The sequence below is a fragment of the Hemicordylus capensis genome, chromosome 11, assembly GCF_027244095.1.
Source record: "Hemicordylus capensis ecotype Gifberg chromosome 11, rHemCap1.1.pri, whole genome shotgun sequence".
Classification (NCBI taxonomy): Eukaryota; Metazoa; Chordata; class Lepidosauria; order Squamata; family Cordylidae; genus Hemicordylus; species Hemicordylus capensis.
The window spans coordinates 18515214-18539691 of NC_069667.1; the positions used below are offsets into that span (position 1 = coordinate 18515214).

The 24478-nt window shown below is 45.2% G+C and overlaps 1 protein-coding gene across 1 annotated transcript in view; it reads left to right on the forward strand.

Annotated features, from left to right (window-relative positions):
* Window positions 1-11594: 11594 nt before the first annotated feature.
* FHL1 (four and a half LIM domains 1) overlaps window positions 11595-24478 on the forward strand; it is a 40871-nt gene continuing 27987 nt past the window's right edge. Inside the window, exons 1-2 of the mRNA XM_053273931.1 lie at window positions 11595-11658; window positions 24323-24402. The gene's annotated coding sequence lies outside the window, so the exon portion shown is untranslated. The remainder of the gene's footprint in view (window positions 11659-24322; window positions 24403-24478) is intronic.

Here is a 24478-nt window from a genome sequence, read left to right on the forward strand (position 1 = left end):
CTTGCCTGAAACCTTGGAGAGCTGCTGCCAGTCAGTGTAGACCAGGGATTCTCAACATTTGGGTCCCCAGATATTATTGGACTTCCATAATCCCCAAACAAAGGTCACTGGGGCTAGGTATTAAGGGAGTTGAAGTCCAATAACATCTGGGGACCCAACGTTGACAGCACTGAACTAGATGGACCAAGCATCTGACTCGGTAGAAGACACCATCCTGTGTCCCTGGGACCTTCTGCATGCGAGCAGACGAGCTACAGCCCCATCCCTTCTTACCGCAGACATCGCTCGCATTTAGCCACCCATCCAAATGCAAACCAGTGTGGATCCTGCTTAGCAAAGAGGACAACCCATGCTTGGTACCACAAGACTGGCATGCGCGTGCGTCGCTGCGGTGGGTGGTGTAGAGGTGAAGGAAGCGTCTCGGCCCACGTCTCTCCAATAAAAGAGGTGATGAGCAATGTGTGATGACTTAAATCTCATAGTGGAATTTGTATAATCTAAACAGCAAGGAAGGTTGCTAACACAGCCTATTCACGAGCACAATAAAAGCACAGGAGACGAGGGGAGGGGAAAGGAAAGGGCGACTCTGCCTTTTGTTTCCCCCCTCTCTAATAGTAATAAAACCTGTCAAGTGAAGTGGAAAAAACACAGAGATAGAAGGGCCGTGATGGGCAATGATTTGTGCTTTGGTGTAGCAACCGTGGAAAAGGGCAGGGTTGCTAGAATCGGCAGATGGAGAAAAGGGAAGGTTATCCCCCCTTTCCCGTGAACGGAGCCTGCTTTTTTAAGTTGTGCTGCATGGGCCACTTGGGCTGTGTAGAGTATTTTATATTTGCCTCCTCCCCGCCCCGCTCCCAGGAAGATGCTCAAGGGTGGGTTACTTGCAACCAAGTGTAAAACAGCAAAACAGAATGAGTCTTAATAAGCAATCCTAAGAGCAGAAAATACAGGCCACAGCAGGTCGCCCATGGGTCTCCTTGTGAGTTGTGGCACAGCGACTCACAAGGAGACCCCCGACTGGGAGGCTATAACAAGTTGGGGGTCTCCCCTGAATGCTCTCTGCACTCGTGCGGGGCATTTTGGGACATCTGGGGGCCAGGCAGCCCCCGATCCCCACTGCCCCCCCCCCCGGCTCCGTGTCGGAGTCGGTAATTGTGTGGGCGGCCGATTCGGCCACCCAGTGTGGGTGGAATGCTCATGTGTGAGGAGAGCGGGTCAAGTCTGCTCCCCCCACCGCACAAACCCTGCAGGGTCTCCACATTGCTTGTGCGGGGAGCCTCTTAGTCATCCATCCAAATGCAAAGCAGGGTGGACCTTGCTTAGCAAAGGGGACAATTCATGCTTGCTACTATACGGCATCATCTCATACTGCGCGGGAGGAGGCAATGGTCAACCCCTCCTGTATCCTACCAAAGACAACCACAGGGCTCTGTGGGTGCCAGGAGTCGACACCGACTCAAGGGCACAACTTTTTTTTAAAAAAAACCATAAATCCAACTCCTCCTCATCCAGGTTGGCTGTGAGAATATGAGATGCTAATGTACTATTACCCACCCTAATCCTTAGGTATATATAAAAGCGTTTTTGAAGGATCCTTTGGGGTGGTTTATTTATATGTGTGCTGATATGCGATCTGTACTAAGACCCAAACTCTGAAGTTTGTGCAAAGTGTCTGGCGATTGGTTCTTGTATTTGTGGCCTAACATGAGGATGCAGAAAAATGCCATGAAATGTTGCTCCTTCCACCCTCCAGTGTTAGAACTTCAGTTTGCCTATTATTAAGCAGGCACATATTGTTTTGGAGAAGACAAGGAGACTCTTCTGCACTTCATTTTTTAATTTTATTTTACCACCACCACCACCATGAGAACTGGAAACTTGCTTAATTCTTTTAAAAAGTAAGTGAGGTCTGAGATTCTCAGAAATCCATACCAGGCAGCAGGTTCCAAGTAGAATCACAGAAGAGTAACAGCTTGTGGCTGAAATGGTTTGCCTTGCAAAGCAAATGTTATGCTGCTATGTATATAAATATTTGTTGTTGTTATTGTTGTTGTTGCTTTAGCAAGTTTGAGGCATGCACAGCCCAGTTTGAGACAGCAAACTTACAGCTTACACCAAGGGTTTTCAAACTTGAGAGCCCCAGATGATCTTGGACTAAAACTCCCATCATCTCCAGCCACAGTAACCTTGGCCATTGTGGCTGGAGATGATGAGAGTTGTAGCCCAACAACATCTGGTCATTGTGGCTGGGAATGATGGGAGTTGTAGTCCAACGTCTGGCCAGTGTGACTGGGGGTGATGGGAGTTGTAGTCCAACAACACCTGGGAACCCAAGTTTGAGAACCTCTGGCTTGCACCGATATCTGCTGAAGAGTGTCGTAAGAACAGCCCTGCTGGATCAGGCCCAAGGCCCATCCAGTCCAGCATCCTGTTTTGCACAGTGGGAAGCCACACAACCAGGAGATGAAGGCATGCCCTCTCTCCTGCTGTTACTCCCCAGCAAGTGGTTTCAGGATCAGGCTCTTTAGAAAGCAGAGCTTTAATTCTTTGTCAAATATTTAGACAGGAGCTTCTATAAACAGGAATTTTGTGTTTCTCTCAGGCTTTCCTTAAGAAATTCCAAACCAGTTTCTCTTTCCGTGTCATTGGAGATGCCAAACTGTTTTGCGAAGCCGTGAGCCGTGGCTCACAATTAGAAGTGGCCATATATGGTTGCAAGCTCCTAACTTGGTTTAATCCCCTGGCGTGTGTCTCATGTCCACTTTTAAGGTGATGTGTGGACATTTCTGCCCCTCTGCGTTTGCTTAAGTGCCCGGGAATGTAGCAAGCCCGATAGAACGACTCATACTTCAAACATCTGGGCTCAGCCACACCCAGACTTCTGGCAGCTGGTCATTTCGCTTCTTGCTGAGGTGTGTTAACATTAAATTTAAAGCATCTGGAATTGGTCGGAATGGTGAACAGTGCAGCATAAGCCCCACTAATTTCATAAAAGGCTAACTTTGGCTTTGCTACTCCCCGAGGGTGAACAGCTGGTCTTGGGGCATGGAGGAGAGCTGGTATCATGGTAGCAAACATGAATTGCCCCCTTTGCTGAGCAGAGTCCACCCTGGTTTGCATTTGAGTGGGAGACTACAGGTGTGAGCACCACAAGATATTCCCCTTAGGGGATGGAGCCACTCTAGGAAGAGCACCTGTCTGCTTGCATGCAGAAGGCTCCAAGTTCCCTCCCTGGCATCTCCAAGATAGGGCTGAGCCTCCTTCCTTCCTTTTCCTTTATTTTCTTAATTTTATCTGCAAAACCACTTTGGACACTTTTATTGAAAAGCAGTATATAACCTCTGCTAACTTCGCAAAGAGGCACCTTTAATGTGGTGATTCTCTTTTATTTAGCAGGGGGAGAGAGTAACTGGCCCTATCTACCTCCAGCACAGTAAGAACATAAGAACAGCCCTGCTGGATCAGGCCCAAGGAAGCCCATCTAGTCCAGCATCCTGTTTCACACAGTGGCCCACCAGATGCCACTGGAAGCCTACAGGCAGGAGTTGAGGGCATGCCCTCTCTCCTGCTGTTACTCCTCTGCAACTGGTACTCAGGGGCATCCTGCCTTTGAGGCTGGAGGTGGACTATAGTCCTCCGACTAGTAGCCGTCGATAGACCTCTCCTCCATGAATTTATCTAAACCCCTCTTACAGCCATCCAGGCTGTTGGCTGTCACCACATCTTGTGGCAGAGAATTCCACAAGTTGATTATGCATTGTGTGAAAAAGTACTTCCGTTGGTTGGTCACCTCCAGTGACTGTTGCTGGTGTGTATCTTCATTCATTCATTCATTCAGTTTCTATACCGCCCTTCCAAAAATGGCTCAGGGTGGTTTACACAGAGAAATAACAAATAAATAAGATCTTAAGTTTATTTTTAGATTGTGAGCCCTTTGGGGTCAGGGGTCCATCTTATTTATTTATTATTTTTCTGGGTAAACCGCCCTGAGCCATTTTTGGAATGGCGGTATATAAATCGAATGAATGAATAATTTGTGGTTGTTGAGAGAGCCTCCTGCCTGCAACCTGGGAGAAACCGCTGCCAGTCTGTGTGGACAATACTGAGCTAGATGGACCAATGCCCTGTCTCAGTAGAAGGCAGCTTCCTATGTTCTTAAGTGGTAATGTGTGAGAATCCTGTCGGGTTGGAGGACTTGTCTTCCTACCTCATCCATCAGCTGGGTATCACGGAGCCCTCTGACCATGTAAGACTCACACACGTTCACTTCCGCTCCCTCCTACCTTCTGTTTTACTCACAGACGAGCACAAAACAGGAGCTGGCATAGTCCCTAACTTGGGTAGGAAGCGTCTCCTGTGTCCCGGTGATAACACACTATGCAAGGTTTGGTATGGTGATCATTGCTGCGGTGGGGAGAGAGAAGGGGGGAAAACACTTTCAATCAATCAATATCTTTATTACAGTCACGTGCAGAAAAGAAAATACATACAGAAGTCCAACAGAATAAAATAATTTTAAAAAGAGATGTATATAGCAGCAAAAAGACTAATACAAATCAAATTAGACAGTTGTTAATGAGCCTCTGGTGAATTTTACTGGCTAGCAAACAAAACTAAGCCACACTGTAGGATATTATATCATTCTGATCAGCTAGAAGGTAATTATGATGGCAGTGATCAGGATGACCTGGATAACAAATTAGAAAAGGAGTTATATATTTTTGTTGTAAGCCCGCTGCAATGTGTTACAAAGTGCAGTTTTGGAAAGGAGATATCAAAAAATCCGTTATAAAGAATGTCTTTGCCATTGTAAGTCCAGAGGCATTAGGGACATAGGAAGCTGCCAGACCCAGTCAGAACTTTGGTCCATTTTGTTCAGTATTGTGTACACAGACAGGCAGTGGCTTCTCCAAGGTTGCAGGCAGGAATCTCTTTCAGCCCTATCTTGGAGATGCTGCCAGGGAGGGAACTTGGAACCTTCTACTCTTCCCAGAGTGGCTCCATCCCCTGAGGGGAATCTCTTACAGTGCTCACACATCAAGTCTCCCATGCAAATGCAACCAGGGTGGACCCTGCTTAGCTAAGAGGACAAGTCATGCTTGCTACCACAAGACCAACAAATTTGGTTACCCAGGAAGGACGCCAGTAGGGATGGAGCCTTGATTGATTTGACATTCCATATCATGTATTCATTGTCTGAGTCATCCTAGCTCTTTTGTACCCCAGAGATATCAGTGCAGAAGGCGGAAACCCACAATATTGTAGCTTCTTCTCTGGCTCCTTTTCCCATTTCGAGGAGTAAGTATCAATTAACACAGACGGAGCCATTCCTGTGGGACAGAAAACCAGCTTTAGCCAAGATTCAAAAGCATTAATCCATACTTTGGCCTCCACTTCAAGTAGTCCCACTTCCAGATGAAGAACTGCGCCTGGCATGCACCGAGGCCCTTGAAAAATGCTCCTCAGAAACGTAGACTGCAACAAAATAATGTGTAATTCCACCCCCCACCCCGAGGAAAAAGGTGCTTGCATCATAGCTGCTTTAACCGCACTCTCATAAACACCTAAGCATTTTTCTTCCCTTAACTTCCTGAGGGAGACAGATCGCAAACAACCGCCCTCTGTTTTTCCAGCCAGCTGGCTGATGAGTTTGCTGACAGTTCTTCGAGGTAACCGAGTTTGGCTCCTGGGAGCTGGGCGGACGTCATTTTCCATGACACTAGAATGGAATCTGCAGACTCTCTCATCTTGGCTGTCTTTTTTTTTTTTTTAAACTTCAGGGGCTAAAGGATTCAGCGAGTTGACTTCGGTTTTGTTTAGAAGTTCAGATGCTATTGAGGCCCGAGGAATGCTGCTGAGCGGGTTGAATGATCTCTCCGTCTCCATCTCTCCGTGCAGGTGCCTTATTGCTAGGCTGAAATAGCTTTTCAGCTTATGCAGTTGTGTACCTGTAAACTCTGTTCCTTCTTTGAGGAGGCCTGTAAGAATTTATTTCAATGATAGGAGTGTTTCCCTCTGGGCTTGGCCACAGCCTCAGCAGAGACACTTCAGTTTCTCCGAGGCTGGATGCCTTGTTGACTCACAAGGAAGTGATCAGACCTTACTAGGCTACAAACCATTTATTCGGGAGCTCGCTGCAAATCCAGACCCAGTCTTCCAGCAAAGATCTGAGGACAGTCTCTGTATCCCATACAATAGTTTTTATACAGTTGCCTTCCAGTCCATACGTCATCGATCCCAATTTCAAGAGTCTAGAATTGGTTATATTCTAAGTTCCCCCTTTCTGTGCATTCCCTACTGGTCATCTATACATAATTGTATAGAACCACCAGGGACGTTTTTGCATGTAGCAGTACAGAAATGTACTAATTAACTAAATAAGTGCTTGGTATGTGATCACCTCCTGTGGGTTCCCCCCAGATTTATCTTGTTCTCCATTATGTCATATCGGTATCACCCCATCGCCCGTTGAGATAATCCGGAGAGGTCTGTCTGCAGTTGTCATCAGCTCCTCTGGTGGCTACACAGGGACGGGCCTTCTCTGTTGCCACCCCAAGACTCTGACATGTGCTCCTTGCTGAAACAAGAGCCTCCCCATCTCTGACACATTTAATGGAGGATAGGTCTATCAACAGCTATTCGTCTGAGGCAATGTTCCTTCTAACGGATTCCCAGATGTTGTTGACTACAATTCCCACAATCCCCAAGCAAAAGCCATTGCAACTGGGGATTCTGGGAGTTGTAGTCAACAACACCTGGGGAATCCCTGTGAGAAGGAGCACTGGTCTGAGGGCTATGGGCTATCTCTAGCCTCAGAGGCAAGAAGATGCCTCTAAATACAAGTTGCAGCGGGTAGGAGAGGGAGCATTCCTTCAGCTCTTGCCTGTGGGCAACTGTGTGAAACAGGATGCTGGACTAGATGGGCTTTGGGCCTGATCCAGCAGGGCTGTTCTTCTGTTCTAGATTTTTAACTGGGCTTGTGGTTTTAAATTGTTTTAAGATTTTAATTTCTGTTGCAATTTGTTTGATGTTGCTGTACATCGCCCAGAGACGGATGTTTGGGACAACCACAGGGCTCTGTGGTCGCAAGGAGTCGACACCGTCTCGACAGCACACTTACAAATATGATTAATACATAAATAAAATGGCACAGGCCAATGTGTCTACACAGACTGGCAGCGGCTTCTCCAAGGTTGCAGGCAGGAGTCTCTCTCAGCCCTATCTTGGAGATGCTGCCAGGGAGGGAACCTGGAACCTTCTGCTCTTCCCAGAGCGGCTCCATCCCCTGAGGGGAATCTCTTCCAGTGCTCACACATCAAGTCTCCCATTCATATGCAACCAGGGCAGACCCTGCTTAGCTAAGGGGACACGTTGTGCTTGCTACTACAAGACCAGCTCTCCTCTCAAAGGTAATGTGTTCCATTGAGTTGGTGTTGACTCCTGGCGACCACAGAGCCCTGTGGTTGTCTTGGGTAGAATACAGGAGGGGTTGACCATGGCCATCTCCCACGCAGTATGAGATGATGCCTTTCAGCATCTTCCTCTATCGTTGGTGCCCGATATAGGTGTTTCCCATAGTCTGGGAAACACCCCAGTGGGGATTCGAACCAGCAACCTCTTGCTCCCTAGGCAATTTACTTCTCCGCTGCGCCATTCGGTGGCTTCCCTTCGTGCGACTTGACGGCTCTCACTTTCTCTGAAGGAAGCAGAAGCGTCCACAGCCAGCAGCACTGAAAACCTTGTTAACAAATCTCTACGGGGAAATCACCCTGAGTCTTTCTAAGCGCGCTTTGGGGAGCAAATGTCAACCACCCCCACCCCCGCCTCCCTTTCTCCATTCCCAACATTTCCAAATAAAGCTTTCCTCCTTTCAGCAGCGTCTTCAGTGACTAATACAATGGAATCCACTTCAAGGCGCTGCGCTTCTACTTCATTCTTGTTTAGCTAGGAAGCCAAGACTTCATCTGTCTCCTTTTTCATTATGCTTGCCAGGAACCAATAGACACAGAAGAGCTGTAATAGTTCCCTCCGAGGAGTCACTCCACAGTCGCTCGCTCAGACGAGCTGAAAGGACGCAGTCCGGCCTCTGAGCTTCAGAAAGGGCATTTTGCAGGCTGGAATTCAGGTTGCTGTTGTTCAACAAGAAAAAAAGAAAAAAAGTTGACATTTCATTTGCAAGTCTGTAACAAGGAAAAGCATTTCCACTTAGAATGGAATAATTCTCCTCTGGGATGTTATTTTTATTTATTTATTTATTATTTTTTTACATCTTATATCCGGCTCTTCCTCCAAGGAGCCCAGAGTGGTGTACTACATACTTAGGTTTCTCCTCACAACGGCCCTGAGCCATTTTGAGTCACCCAGCAAATGTCATGGCTGAATGGGGATTTGAACTCAGGTCTCCCCGGTCCTAGTCCAGCACTCTAACCACTAGACCATGCTGGCTCTCATGTTGTTGCCGTATAAACTCAGAGTCCACTCCCACCCCCCACTGACTTCTGCCAGAGGAGAGCAGGTAGTAGCTTTCTTGAGGTAAAGGTAAAATTGTGCCATCAAGTCAGTGTCAACTCCTGGTGACCACAGAGCCATGTGGTTTTCTTTGGTAGAATGCAGGAGGGGTTTACCGTTACCTCCTCCTACACAGCATGAGACGATGCCTTTCAGCATCTTCCTCTATCGCTGCTGCTTGATATAGGAGTTTCCCATAGTCTGGGAAACACACCAGCGGGGATTTGAACTGGTAACCTCTGGCTTGTTGGTCAAGTCATTTCCTAGCAGGCACGAATGGTCTTCTTTGCTAAGCAGGGTTTGCTGTGCTTTGCATTTGGATGGGTGATGGCGTGTAAGTGCTGTAAGCAGTGGCCCAGCGAGGTCGCCGGCAGCTCTCCCATTCAAATGCCACCAGGGTGGACCCTGCTTAGCAAAGGGGACAAGTCATGCTTGCTACCACAAGACCAGCTCTCCACTGTCTCAGAAGAGGATCAAAGACATATTGGTTATTTCAACATCTATATATTTTAATCACTTATCTCTCAGTCCCAACTTCACGTCTGGTCAAGGATACCTTGCTGTGTTTTACTGGTCCCTAGGTGATAAGAACAAGTATATCATGAATCCACTTTAATGATTCGTGCCAAAGCTCTGAGGAATAATTTCTCCCTGTGCCCACAGACCTCCCGACCCGCTGCAAAGTCTCCACTGGAGAAAATATCCTTACTGTACAGGAGAATACTGCACACTTATAAAAGAACCTCTTTATATTTTAATTGTTGCAACAACAACAACAACAACAACAACAACAACAACAAAGGAATTGCAAAACATTGGGAGACCTAACTAAGAGCTAAACAGACAAACGCCAGAGTGGATTAAGAAATAATTGGGAGCCACTAATCCAGTAAAATCATAACACAAGAATGCAGGGTCGTCTAACGAAATGAGATTCAGGACAGACAAAGAGAAAAGACTTCTTTATGCAACACATAATTTGCAGAATTTGCTGAGCTACTGGGTTAGATAACTTTAAGAAGGGATTCAACAAATGTACAGAGGAGGAAAAGTCTGTCACTGGCGATTAGTTGTGGCTATGTGAACTTCCATGTTCTAAGGCAGTCTACCTTTGAATACCAGTTGTGGAGGAAGCAATAGCTGAGGGTTATTGTATTTATACCCTGCTTGGGGGACTTCCCAAAGGCACCTGGCCGGCCAACGGGATGCTGGATTTGATGGATGTTTGGTTTGATCTAGCAGCGTCCATTTGTGTTCTGCACCTGTTACATTTCTACAGGCCGAGAGGCAGGTGTCAAAAGCGGAAGGTGTGCAGGGTTGGTTAAAAAGAAAAGAAAAGTGGACAGCAGCTGTAAATCACAGGCTAGTTAAATATTTGCTCCCTATTATTAACTTCTGTTAGAAACTTGTGTTCCCTGAAAACACAAAGTGCTTTCCACCTCTCCCTCTTAACACTAAATTCCTTATTGCTGAAGTCATTTCCCTTTGTGCAGTTATCTAGAGGCTGTGAGCAGATAATTCTGAATTGTGACAATGAAGGGGTGTGTGTGGAACGGAGCGCTGGATAGATCATGAGCCTTATATGGGACTAAAGTCAGTTTTCCCGTGCTGTTTTGCTGACTTTTTGCAAAGGAGCGCCACACCTTTTCCAAGGGGACTGCCGGATTCAAAACCAGCAAGAAGAATCCCAGAATTATAACCTTTCTCTGTACTAGCTTGCATTCCCTGAGACTTCTAATAGGCAAGGGTTGTGTTGTTTTGTTTGCAAAAGGGTGCTGGGAAACAGTTCCTGTCGAGGCAGATCATGCGGAAGTGGTTTTCAGCAGGTTTCTTGACTCATCAATGCTTCTTTGTTTATCGGTTTAATAGGTTTATATAGCTCTAATTAATTGTCCAGGCTAGCTTATAGAAAAACCATGTGAGATCATAAATAAATGATAGAAGAAGTCATAAGCAGCAATACAGACAATAAACCTAGCAGCAATTAAAAACAAACGGGGGGAAAAACCCAAACAAAACGAAACCACTGCATTCCAGAAGAAGAGCAGGCCAGCTTGGATCATCTGCTTGGATCTTTCAGCAGTGGCAAAACTTGGATGCTTCTGGGGAGTTCACAAGTAGGGCAGGAGAGCAACAGAGGGACTTCGAGGTTGGCTGCCTCTGAACAAGGGGGCTCTCTTTCCAACTATAACAGTTAGTGCAGGAGTTCTCAAATTTGGGTCCCCGGATGTTGCTGGACTACAACTCCCATCGTCCACTGCCACATCAGACTGCAACTCCCACCATCCACTGCCACATCATACTATGACCCCCATCATCCACTGCTGCAGTGGATGATGGGAGTTGTAGTCCAACTGACTCTGTGGGGCCCCCGTTTGAGAATCCTTGAGTAAGTGAGGACATGACTCATCCCAAATCTATATTATTATTTATTTTTTAATTTATTTAATATACTTTCATACCGCTCAACATTTACGTCTCTGGGTGGTTTGCAACAAGATAAAAACAAAAGTAAAAAATTAGTTAGAAACAAAAACAAGAAATCTAAAACATAGCAATTCAGGAGTGCTCGACCTTGGGTCCCCAGATGTTGATGGACTACAACTCCCATCATCCCCAGCCACAATGGCCATGGCAAACCGTCATCCCCAGCCACAAGTCCAACATCATCTGGAGACCCAAGGTTGAGAACCCCTGCTACTGTTCATTCAAAAGAGAGAGAGAGAGAGAGAGGTAAGATACTCTCTGCACGTGATCAGACATACTCTTGTTTTCATTCCATGTTCCCAGGCTAAGTCAAGGCATTAGAAACAGGTTCCAAGGCATTGGTTTAAGCCTTGAATATAACTTCCCCATCTTTTTAGTTTCAAATAAGACTTTTCCCTTTCTGCCAGGATTCTTCGTGTGTGCAGGAATTGATCTTTGGAACCCATCTCCAGGATCCAGCTTTAGGATTTTGCAAACGGATTCCCCATCCTGGCTGTGACCAGGCTGGCCTGCCTCTCTCCTTCCTGCCCTGCCTACAGCTCCTGTGCTCCACCCAGCTCTCTTGCTGCTGCCTCTTGCTCAGCCCCTCCTTGCATCCTGCACTAGCAGCTGTCCCGAGGCTCTCCTGGGTATCCAGGCAGCCGGTGGGTTGGATACCAGAGTGTAAGTATGCCATTTCCTCTCTAGCATCTTTCCAGGGGCATCTGCCAGGTGAATGACCAGGAGAAGCCATTCAGCCTTAACAGATCTGGCTTTGCAGCCTGAAACTTACCCGTGAAAATATGTAGGGCTGTTTTTCACCACTAACAACTTCAGCCCCAAAAGACATAGTTTATCATTGTGGTGGGTGGAGAGATGAAGGCAGCCTGGCTTTGATTTTGGGGAAGGGTGCTTGGTTTATGTTCTTCTTTCTTAAGAACCCTTAAGAAAAAGGATTTCTTCCTTCCTTCCTTTCTTAAGAATCCTTTCCCCTTGGAAGTGGCCACACTTGTGTGGCTCATTTGTGGTGGTCAGCTGTTGCCAAGGTTGTGTTCACTTTCACAGCCTTAAAAAGCCTTAGGATTTTTCAACCGGACCTCAAAACCCAGCTGTTAAGAGAGGCGTTGTGAATCTTTTGACTATAAATAGATGGACTTTTCATTTTGTCTTTATTGGGGTTAAATTTTCAGTCGGGTTTGTTTTAATTGATTTCATGCTGTGCTGTGTTTTATTTGCTTTATTGTTTTAAACTTTATATTATTTTTACTCTTGTGAGCTGCCCCAATCAGTATTATACTGGAGGGGCAGGGTGCAATAAATAAACAAATTCCTGCTTTATTCTCTGCCCTGTGTCTAGGTACATGCTTGTGTTGTGCTGCTCTGTGGATTCATTGTTTCCTGTTTTTGGTTTGCTGCATTTTAATATGTATGTCTGACAGCCGTATGATTGTTGGCTTATATAAATAACCAAACTTGATCAATAAAATAACAGTATCTCACAGTCTCAGTACCTGTTCAGCCTTGCAAATAACTGCTGCAGGTTGTTGTCTTTCGTGCACTTACTGAACACTTTTGGAACTCAGATATGTTTCGGCGTGCTTGCCTTTTTGAGTTTCCTTTTAAACTCAGACATTGTGGTCAGGATGATTAATATGCCTGGTGGCAGAGAGGTCCACAAGTCAACCCTTTTTTGGTTTTGTTTTAAAATCCTTTCATTAAAAAAAAGAAAAACACCCTCCTTGTTTAATTCCCGGCACCCTTGAGTTCTGGTACTGGATGGAAGTGCTTGCATTTCCGATCTATAAATTTGCCTCCCATCATAGAGGCATTCATCAACCACTTGTGTTTTCCTGTTGCCTGGTTGCCGTATAGAACATAACAATTTAGATTTGAGTACCATCCATCTTGAAGTCTGTGTGGTTTTGGAGAGTTGCTCAATCTGCAGCTGTGCTTACTGTCTGAAGAACTATTGTCCCGTAGCGGCTGAGAACCTCAGTGGTGGACCACAAAGTCTCATCTCTGCCGTGGTAGAAGGTAAAGGGTGCTGTCAAGTCGGTGTCAACTCCTGGAGCCCACAGAGCCCTGGTTATCTTTGGTAGAATACAGGAGGGGTTTACCATTGCCTCCTCCCATGCAGTATGAGATGATGATGCCTTTCAGCATCTTCGTAGATCGCTGCTGCCCGATATAGGTGTTTCCCATAGTCTGGGAAACCTACCAGCAGGGATTCGAACTGGCAGCCTCTGGCTTGCTAGTCAAGTCATGTCCCTGCTGCTTCATTAGGTGTATTATTTACTATGGAGAGGTGTCCATAACAGGGATTCTCAGCGTTGGGTCCCCAGATGTTATTGGACTTCAACTCCCATAATCCCCAACCGAAGGCCATTGGGGCTGGGGATTATGGGAGCTGAAGTCCAATAACATTTGGAGACCCAACGTTGAGAATCCCTAGTCCACAGGACCATAGGCCTTATACTGAGTCAGACCCTTGGTCCCTCTAGCTCAGTATTGTCTACACTGACTGGCAGCTGCTTTCTAAGGTTTCAGGCAGGAGTTTTTCCCCAACCTTACCTGGAGATGCTGCCAGGGATTGAACTTGGGACCTCCTGCATGTGAGCAGACGCCCTGCCACTGAGTGACGGCCCCACTCCCTAAGAGGGATATCTCACGGCACTCACATGTAGTCACCCATCCAAATGCAAACCAAGATGGGCCCTGCTTAGCAAAGGGGACAATTCATGCTCACTACTGGAAGACCAGCTCTCTTCACCCCCACAACAGCCCTGTGAGGTAGGTTGGGCTGAGAGAGAAGTCTCACCTAGTGCGTTTCATGGCTGAATGGAGATTTGAACGCGGGTCTCCCTCATCCTAGGCCAACACTATAGCCACCATGCCACGCTTGCCCTCATAAAGTGGCTTTAAGGAAGCCATTCTCACTCCATCTCTCAATCAACCCCCCCCGCAATTATGCAAATATGGGCCAAAAAAGGGCCAAATTGGATGTGACACAGGAGAACTATAATTAGCCTTTAAAAAAAATAAAATTTAAAAAAAGGCAGTTGTGGCAGGGGATGAATCAGATCAATACAATGGTGTTGGGTTTTTGTTGTTATAAAAACTGTCCTTTGTGCCATATTCTTGATTAAAAGCTGCCTTCAAGAGTTGCTATTTGGCCCATGGGGGAAATCTTAGAGGTGCAGTATTACTTTATTCCCCCCCCCATGAAAAAGTTCTCAAATAAGTTTAAATAGAGAAACAATATGAAGGTGGTTCCCTGTTCTCGGGCGGGCCTCACAGTTCTAAAAAAACACAAAACACACAGGGTAGATACTATCAACAGCCTCTGGAAGGGCCCTGTGATGGAGGTATTCACAATGATCCATGTAAGTTTCTGGCAGGCGGAGGAGGGGAGATTTCAATGGGGGGGGGATGGCACAGGGAGGTAATAATTAACTAATCTCCCCCCAGTAACTCTAGATAACTCTAGTAAGTGATTCAAGCTGCATGCTAATAGCAAATTTGACCCCCCTACTCCCCCAGCTGTTAGCAACCAAACCAGCAGTTCAAAGTAGAACACGAATGGAATCTACTTTCTACTTCTTTCAACATCAACGTCACATTAAGGATTTAGACTGAAATCCATTTGATAGTATTGGATTGCCATTCTTGGAAATCAAAATTGTTTTACATGTTTTTAAAAATACAGTATTAAAGGGGAGGTGCGTGCTTGTAATGTGTGTGGCCACCACCTGTTGTCAAGATGGCAGATTGTAATGGAAACACCTCCGTTAGGATAATCTAGGACTCCCTCCAACATGCTGTGAATTTGGGTTATGGCCACATATGAGTTCCAAAGCGATGTTGCTTATGGGAGGAGAGCTGGTCTTGTGGTTAGGTAGCAAGCATGCATGATCCCATTTGCTAAGCAAGGTCCACCCTGGTTGCATATGAATGAAAGGGAGACTATGTGTGAGCACTGTAAGATAGTCCCTTCAGGGGACGGAGCCGCTCTGGGAAGAGCATCTACAGGTTCCAAGTTCCCTCCCTGGCAGCATCTCCAAGATAGGGCTGAGAGAGACTGCTGCCTGCAACCTTGGAGAAACAACTGCCAGTCAGTGTGGACCAGGGTTTCTCAATGTGTGGGTCCCCAGATGTTATTGGACTTCAACTCCCATAATTCCCAGCCCCAGTGGCCTTTGGTTGGGAATTATGGGAGTTGAAGTTCAGTTACATCTGGGGACCCACACGTTGAGAATCCCTGGTGTGGACAATACAGAGCTAGATGGACCAATGGTCTGATCTGGTATCAGCAGCTTCCTATGTTCTGAAACTTTGGCTGCCATCTTGTTTCACGATGGCAGATGGGGGATCCTGTTAGCATACTCCAGGATCCCTAAATTTGAGAAGCCTAGTTTAAATGGTAGGATGATGACCATTGTTTTATCCTTATTTTTCCCTCTTGTGTTCTGTTTAGCCATTGCTAGCAAACATGCTTTCTACTTTTTATAAAATGTTGGGTTGTACGACAATAGTTGCTGCATATTTGATCCACGTTGCATCTGAAACTGGCCTTTTGGGAATGGACACTGTGATGGATTTTGCTTTCAGGTGGGCTAGATTCACACCTCTTTTAGCTTATCAGATACAAACACAACCACCAAACGTACGAAGTACACCTGCTGTTAGGTCCGCTTTTTCCACTTTCCATTTGGACAGGGGATGATTGTACATGTGAAACTGTGATGTTTTCTGCACAGCAGAGGAAATGGCTCAGCCACGATTTCCACAAAATCACCTGAAAGTCAATCGCTGAGTTTAAAAATACGTAACCAAATATGGTTTGGAAGGTTTCATGCTTGTGCCTGAAAGAAGAGTAAACTTGTGTGGGTTTTTTTGGGTGGCAATGAAGAAAAACAGATTCCCACTGGATAACATTCCTAAATCTTTCCAAATGCTTCATTTCTGCTTGGAGGCTTGATTAATTAAAGAATGATCATTCTGGAACTATAACGGCTTTTTAAAACGTGCCAGGAACCTAAAGGCAGTTTTCCTCCAAGCAGGAAGGTATATTCGTGTTTTCTCTGGAAGCTTTTCAGACATATAAGTGCCAGATTCTGCAGCTTTTACTCTACCCCTGGAAGAATGAGGGTGAGCCTATCCCTTACCTCATCTTTTTAAAGACAAATGCCCAGTGAATGATGCCTAGCTCTCTTTGCAGTGATGCAATCTAGAATTATAAATATGATCCAGAATGGGAAAATGTTTCTAATTCCTTGGAGTTGGCATAAAATGATAAGGAGCCAGCTCTGTTCAGAGTGAAGAGAGTTTTAAAATTCTTTAGGGCCAGCGTCCGATACTTCATAGCTCAGAGAACCAGCCTTGATATTGATTACCCAAGGATCTGTTTGCTCCTGTCTAGAAAACCCAAGTCAAGACAAAAAAATCTGGATATGTGACTCATTACTGTCTTAATGCTCACATTGTGAGATAACTGCTAAGCCTGCCATGAAAAGTCAATCTATTGAGTAGTTAAAGGCTCCTATACAGGAGGGTGCCTGCTGCATCTCTGGGTGAGTTGTTGCGATGTCCCTACTCTTTTTCAAAGAGCCTCTGCTAAAGGCAATTGGTTTGGCCATGTCTCTGCATCGGAAGGAGTTAGTGCTTTCAATTGCTTCCAGATTTCGAGACACAGGAATTCTGTATTTACCCAAATAGACACTGATTCTGAATTTAAGACCACCCCCTTAAAAACAGACATTAAATACAGCTTATTCACCTATTTATCCCAAAAGAACAGGAGGACACTGACTTTAAGACAACCCCCAACTTCTAGCATCAAAGGACTTGGAAGAAACCTAGTCTTGGATTCAGGTAAATACAGTACCCATCCTCCAGGGAAAGTGCCTGTTGCATCTCTACACTGAATCCCTGTTCTGCAGTCACTGATTTCCGATCAAAAAATGCATTTGGAACAGAAACATGAGGTGGGGAAGTGTCCTTTGAGGGTGGGCAATCCTTACATGATCTAAAGTTTCCAGGCAAAATACAAGGTGCTGGTTATAAAGCCCTAAATGGCTTGGGCCCTGGGTATTTAAGAGAATGTCTTCTTTGTCATGAACCCACCACCACCCCTTGAGATCATCTGGAGGCTTTACAGAGAGAGCTCCTACCCCCAATCTCCTTCAAAAGAGAGAGTGTGTGTTCACACACCAGCCAAACTTACCCCAACGTTCCTTCAAGATCCTTGGACCCACTCCACATACAAACTGGGCTTTGTTTTGTGAATTCTAGCTTATCTCGAGGCATTTCCGGGTTTTTAAAATGCTGGTTTTAAGAGACTTTTTCTGCAAATAGGGAGAGGCACTGATGTAGAATCATTAGCATGTTAAGAAGGATACTCTCTTTAGAAATGCAGATATAGCTCTTTAGTACACTCCCCCCCACTGGCAATTGACTAGAAGGAAAACATGGAGAAAAACATGTGAACTTGTATCAAAACAAAACCCAAGAGCAGAGGGGAGGGGTGGCTTCCCTCAATGCTCACAGCTTTGCTCAACATTTACCCCGCAGCATGAAGCCATGTGCAAATAACTCCCTGGAGAGGTTCGTCTGCAGTTGCCACTGGCTCATCTGGTATGTACTCAGGACGGTCCTTCTCCACTGCTGCTCTGAGGCTTTGGAATGCACTCCTTGCTGAAATAAGAGCCTCCCCATCTCTGACAGCTTTAAAAAAGTCTTTAAAGATGCATCTGTTCACCCAGGCTTTTAATGCAATACGGTTTTAATAGTTTTAACGTTGTTTTAAAATATTGTTTTATTGTAATGTTGTGACGTTTTACAATATTGTAATGTTTTAACTTTTTCTGTTGTCATTTATTTTGTTTTATCTAGTTTAACTTTTCTTTTGTCGCTTGTTTTGTTTTGGGCAGTATAAAAAGATGTTAAACAAACAAAGAAACAAACAAAACCTGTTCAGATGTAAAGTTGAAGTCGGCTTTCTCTTGTAATTCAGAAAAATAGTGTCCTTCAGAAATAAGAAGCTTGAGGAATACTGGTTGGTCCCCCGACCCCGTCCTGATCCCCGTTTCTCTTTTTACTGTATGTTCCCCATCTGATGCAAAGCCGTAGCTCTTTTGCACAGCGAGATTTCATTTTGGCTTGGATGGAATGAGTGTGGAAATGTACCCTGAGCCAGAGGCTAGGGGCTAATTTGTTTGTGTCCATTGCATTAACGGGCCGCAATTTGCAGTGCGTAACTTTTGTGACCTGTGACTGCAGGCAACTGTTGATATTTTGCACGTGATTGTGCTCTTAGCCAAGAAATTGTTTCCACCCAGCGTTGAAAGCTGAGGGCCAACTTCTTCTTCTTTTTTTAAAAAAGGCTGCTATTTGGACTAAACACCACTTTAGGTGCTGTGTTTGATGCATGTGGGGAGAGTCAAATGTCCAGAGGTGGTCTTTGCTGTGTCCAGGTGGTCAGTGCATACGGAAACTGTGAACAGGGGCAACACACTGAGCTGGGGGGAAACAAGAATTAAAGCCCTGTCTGAAGATGAAGGAGGGAATTTTAACCTTCTGTGTGATGCTCTTTCCAGAGCGGCACGTTAAGCTTGCTTACCCCCCCCAGTTCTTGAGTGCATTAAGTCCGGGTTTCTCAAACTTAGATGCCTGGATGTTGTTGGACTACAACTCCCATCATCCCCAGCCTCAATGGCCAAAGGCTTCAAGTTGTTGCTGTCCCTTTTGGGGTAAAATGGGTTCCTTCTAACCGTACGCAAAGTAAAGGTAAAGTGTGCCGTCAAGTTGATTTTGACTCCTGGTGCCCACAGAGCCCTGTTGTTTTCTTTGGTAGAATTCAGGAACGGTTTATCATTGCCTCCTCCTGCACAGTATGAGATGAGGCCTTTCAGCATCTTCCTATATTGCTGCTGCCCGATATAGTACCAGCGGGGATTTGCACAGGCAACCTTCTGCTTGTTAGTTCCCTGCTGCACTGCTATATACTGAATCAGACCCTTGTTCCCTCTAGCTCAGTATTGTCTACACAGACTGGCAGCGGCTTCTCCAAGGTTACAGGCAGGAGTCTCTTTCAGCCCTATCTTGGAGATGCTACCAGGGGTGGAATTTGATACCTTCTGCATGCAAGCATGAAGATGCTCTTCCCAGAGCGGCCCCATCCCCTAATTGGGGGACCTCTTTCAGTGCTCACGCATGTAGTCTCCCATTCAAATACAAACCAGGATGGACCCTGCTTAGCAAAGGGGACAATTCATGCCTGTTACCACCAGACCAGCTGAACCATGCCCTCCTCAAAATCTCTTTTACTGTCAGCCAAGATATTGTGCACAACATCTCAACACTCCTGTGTGTTGCTGGGCCCTCCTCCGTGTGTGTTTCTCTGTTTTCTAAAGAATCAACAGAAAACCTTGCTGAGAAGGAGAGGAGAGCTGGTCTTGTGGTAGCAAGCATGACGTCCCCATAGCTAAGCAGGGTCTGCCCTGGTTGCATCTGAATGGGAGACTTGATGTGTGAGCACTGGAAGATATTCCCCTCAGGGGATGAAGCCGCTCTGGGAAGGTTTCAAGTTCCCTCCCTGGCTTCTCCAAGATAGGGCTGAGAGAGACTCCTGCCTGCAACCTTGGAGAAGCCGCTGCCAGTCTGTGAAGACAATACTGAGCTAGATAGACCAATGGTCTGACTCAGTATGTGGCAGCTTCCTATGTTCCTATGTTCCTATGTAACTCCCCTGTTCTGGCCCCAGAGCATTAAGCCATGCAGACAGCCATGCGCCGATGCCCCATAGCCCTGGACGCAGCGCTGTGACGGGGTCAGTCCGGTCATTAACTGCTTGCCGGCTATCTGTGCACTTATCTTGATGCCCTGCTTTGGGAACCTTTTGCCTTCCAAAACCTCTTCCGCATCAGCGTTTCCATCCTCCTCCTTCAGCAGTATAAAATAACCCACTGACAACTTTCCTGCTGCTGAAGAGAGACTGATAGCAGGCTGTGGGGTGACAGGCTAGCAACTTCTCTTCAATCAGTGCCTGGAGGTGTGGGAAAGGTTCCAGTTTGGCACAAGCTCCCAGACTCTCTGTTGCCTGAGCGTACTTTCCTTTGTGCTGGTTCTTGACCTTATCAGCTGCTTATCAGCTGTTTTCCTCGATTGTTTTTTAGCATCATGAATGCAAACAATGTTTGGGCTCTCTGGAACTCCCTGCCCCTTGATCTTAGGCTTGTCCCCTCCCTGTTTAATTTTAAATGAAAGCTGTAGACTTTTCAGCAGGCCTTTTTCTTTGTAATTGCCTTGTTTTAATAGTGTTATCCAGCACGTTTATGATTTTAGAGACCGGTTTTACTCTGTTTTAAAAATGCATTTTGTTGTAAGCCTCTGTGAATTCATTTGTGAAGAATGGCGGCATAGAAGTCTTTTAAACAAACGAACGACTTGGAGGGTTCATGACTATACAGCTATCCAACGTTTTGCAGACAAAAATAGGGACATGCTTGTAACAATGGGAGGTGAGCTGGCCTTGTGGTTGAAAGCATGCAGAAGGTTCCCAGTTCCCTCCCTGGCAGCATCTCCAAGATAGGGCTGAGAGAGATTCCTGCCTGCAGCCTTGGAGAAGCCGCTGCCAGTCTGGGTAGACAATACTGAGCTAGAGAGACCAATGGTCTAACCCGCTGTATAAGGCAGCTTCCTATGTTCTGGAGAAAGGGGGCTTCAGTTTTCCTAATCTTTGAATGTATCATAGTTCTTTTCTTGTTTCCCGAACCTTGTATTGTAGAGCAACCCAGGGATGCTCTTTTGTGGGCAAATATTGAGGCTGAGTAATTGGCACCTCTTTTTGGCGAAGAGGCTCTTAATATTTGAACTACTCCACCTGGTATAGTCCAACTATTTCTGCAACGAGATCGGCTTGGAAGAACATTCTGCTATATTTTCAGATTTGCCCAATATGCACATGATGATTTATCATTATGGGGAAACAGAGTATCTATTGCTGATAGGCTTGTATGTTGATTGAATAATAAAATTTCCTTTTTATCTCAATTGATATCTTCTGCTTCTGTTTTCAAATCATTTCCTGTCTTACAAGATGAAATTAATTTAAATCCAAATGCTGCTTGGCAATATATTAGGTTAAGAGATAGTATTTGGCCCTGATGCTTTTAGTGCATCGGAAGCTCCAGATATTATTAGATTGTATCAGCTTACTGTAGAGTCGAATCGTGCTCACAATGTGCTTTATGCATTTGTTACAACCCCTGTAGCTGGTCTCATTTGACTCTCAAAGAGTTCAGTGGAGTTTAGGATTAAATGTGCCTGTTTCACAATATGAATGGGATGTGATTTTGGGTGAAACAGCTAAAATATCATATGATTTGAGGCTTAAGCTTGTTCAACAAAAATAGTTTTTCATTCATATTTTACCCCGGTTAGATTCTGAGAATTGGGTATGAGTTAATCTAATAATTGCTGGAGGTGTGGGGAGGCCGGCTTATTACATCTGTTCCTAAATTGTAGAGTAATATTTTCATTTTGGAAAAGGATTATTGATCGAGTCAAACTAGTTATCGCAAGGAATATCCTCCAGACCCCATGTCAATATTATTGGGCTTATTTCGTGATATTGAAGGAATACCTTCCGACCTGTGGGATTGGTCAACTAGGGCCTTTCTTGTGGCTAAAAGTATTGTTTAATATAAACACCCTCCAGATATTGAAAATTGGATCCTTGATTTAACAACTTTCGCAGCTCATGAACACCTCTCTCTCTTTTTAAAATAAAAGATTGTGCTTTTCCAAATATGATAGGATTTAGTCTGCGTTTTTGGAACTATTTTTATTGTAAAGGTAAAGTGTGCCATCGAGTTGATGTCGACTCCTGTCAACCACAGAGCCCTGTGGTTTTTCTTTGGTAGAATACAGGAGGGGTCTACCATTGCCTCCTCCTGCTCAGTATGAGATGATTCCTTTCAGCATCTTCGTATATTGCTGCTGCCCGATGGAGGTGTTTCCCATAATCTGGGAAACATACCAGCAGGGATTCAAACTGGCAACCTCTGGCTTACTAGTCAAGTCATTTCCCGCTGCGCCATTAGGTGGTTAGTTAACTGCCCCCTTACTCTACACTGTACTGAATTTTTTTTTTAATGGGTGTATACTAAAAACAAGAGGACTCTACTTGCCCATCCAATATTTTTCTTCTAGAATCTCTGAGGGTGGGAGCTGAACTCTACAGAATTACTCTTCTGGCACCTTAGTCTAACAAAATGCTAGCAAAGCGTCTCCCAGGAAGGGACAGAGAGTTACCAAGCACTGGAGTCAGAAAATAGGAACTGTCCCAAGTAAATGTTGTTATTTTTAAATCCTTACAATTGTGTATATGCCAGTTTTCATCAAACAGGGACAGCTGCAGGGGCGTAGCAAGGTTGGAGTGGGCCCAGAGACAAGATTTTAAAATGGTCCAAGTCTCAACACTCCCATCAATTTTGGAGGATAAATACAACTGAAGGAAGCCCGGGTGGGTGCGCGGCTGGGGGAGTCAGTCATGTGACTTGCCTCTGGGGGCCCCCCAAGGCAGTGGGCCCCCAGACAACTTTCTCCCCTTGCCCTATTAGAGTTACACCCCTGGATAGCTGTAGTGTTTGATATCATATAGCTGGGTTTTCACTAACCAGGGTGGTGGGCTTGAGTGTTCTTTAGCTCTAGGATAGCTTTAGTCTAGCAAATTCATATGTCTTGATGTCGAGGGAGTCAAGGAATAAATCCATTCTAAACGAATGAGTCACTTGCTTTTTTTGGTGGCCGGGGCGAAGGCCAAGTGTTAATTTAAAGCATAAATCCATCCCTTGCATGGCGCACAGCTTGATGGCATTAATGAGGGGTCTGATAACGAGAAAGATAATCTCTGAACATGAGACGCAGTCCTAAAAGTATGCAGGACTTTGGGCTGGATTGTTTTTCAATGTGAATGTCAGGGCTTTGGAAGAATCTTGGAGCCTCTGTTGCATTTGTGGTTCGTTTTCTAATGCAACCATTGGCACTGACCCATAGCATCCCCATGTGCCACCACCCACAGTCCGGTTTGACACGGATAAAAACCAATATTTTCAGCAAACAGATAAAGTCTGGGATTTTTCTAGTCACCCAAACAAGACTCGTGCCAGAGGAGCAAATACAGATGTATCAAATCAAGGCAGAAACAAAACGGTTTATGGGTAACCAAACATACTTGTGGGGAAAAGGATAAATAGAAGAAAGTTTTTGAAATGTTGTTTTCAAATGCATCCTCTAAAAATAGTTCTTTTAACATTAAATGTTCAGGAGAAATATGATTTGAGAACTGTGCTGAAGACTTTGACGACAGTCCATTGGAATGTTTTTAAAAAAGAAGTCATAGGTGAAGCTGCCTTATACTGAGTCGGACCATTGGTTCATTCTAGCTCCGTATTGTCCGCACTGACTGGCAGCAGCGGTCTAAGCAGGGCTCTGTTGGCAGCTCTGTCTGGAGATTCCAGGAAATGAACCTGGGACTTTCTATGTACAAAAAAATATTCCCTCCCACTGAGGCACAGGTACAGCCATAGCCTTCAAGGTGCTTCTGTTATGTGCTGTATCCATAGGTTGTGGACTAGTCCTGCTCGTCTTTGGCCCTCCTGCAGACGTTGCCCTACAACTCCCATAATCCCTGGCTATTGGCCACAATGGCTGGCGATTATGGGAGTTATAGTCCAAAAACAGCTGGGGGGGTCTAAATCAATCGAGCAGGCCTGGTGTGGACAAAAGAGTTGTTAATATCAAAAGTATAACCCAGGGATTCTCAAACATGGGTCTCCAGATGCTTATTTATTTTATTTATTTATTTACATATTTTTATACCGCCCAAAACCTATGTCTCTGGGTGGTTTACAACAGATAAAAACAACATTAAAACATTAGTTAAAAACAACACAAGAAATTTAAAACACAACAATTTAATTTTTTTAAAAAAAACAATGCTCCAAAACAACATTAAAAACAATCAAAACAGTATCAGTTAAAAGTCTGGAGGAACAGATGTGTCTTTAAAGACTTTTTAAAAGCTGGCAGAGATGGGGAGGCTCTTATTTCACTAGGGAGCGCATTCCAAAGCCTTGGGGCAGCAATGGAGAAGGCCCGTTGTTGGATTACCACTCCCATCATCCCTAGCCCCAGTTGCTAGGGATGATGGGAACTGTAGTCCAACAATATCTAGAGACCCAAGTCTGCGATCCGCTGGTATAACCTGTATTATGTGACATTTCTCTAATATGTATATGATTTATTCCGAAACTAACTTTCCCCTCAATTTTTATTTCCCCCCCAGATTGCCTGCAACCTTGTAACTGGCCCATCCTGCTCCGATCATACTATTTGCTTTTCTGAACGCAACCACCGGAACTCAAGGTGAGTGTTGCTGGCTGAAGCTTCAGTTAACACCTTTGTGCATCTGAGTTATTAACCCTGGTTTGAAAAGAAGATC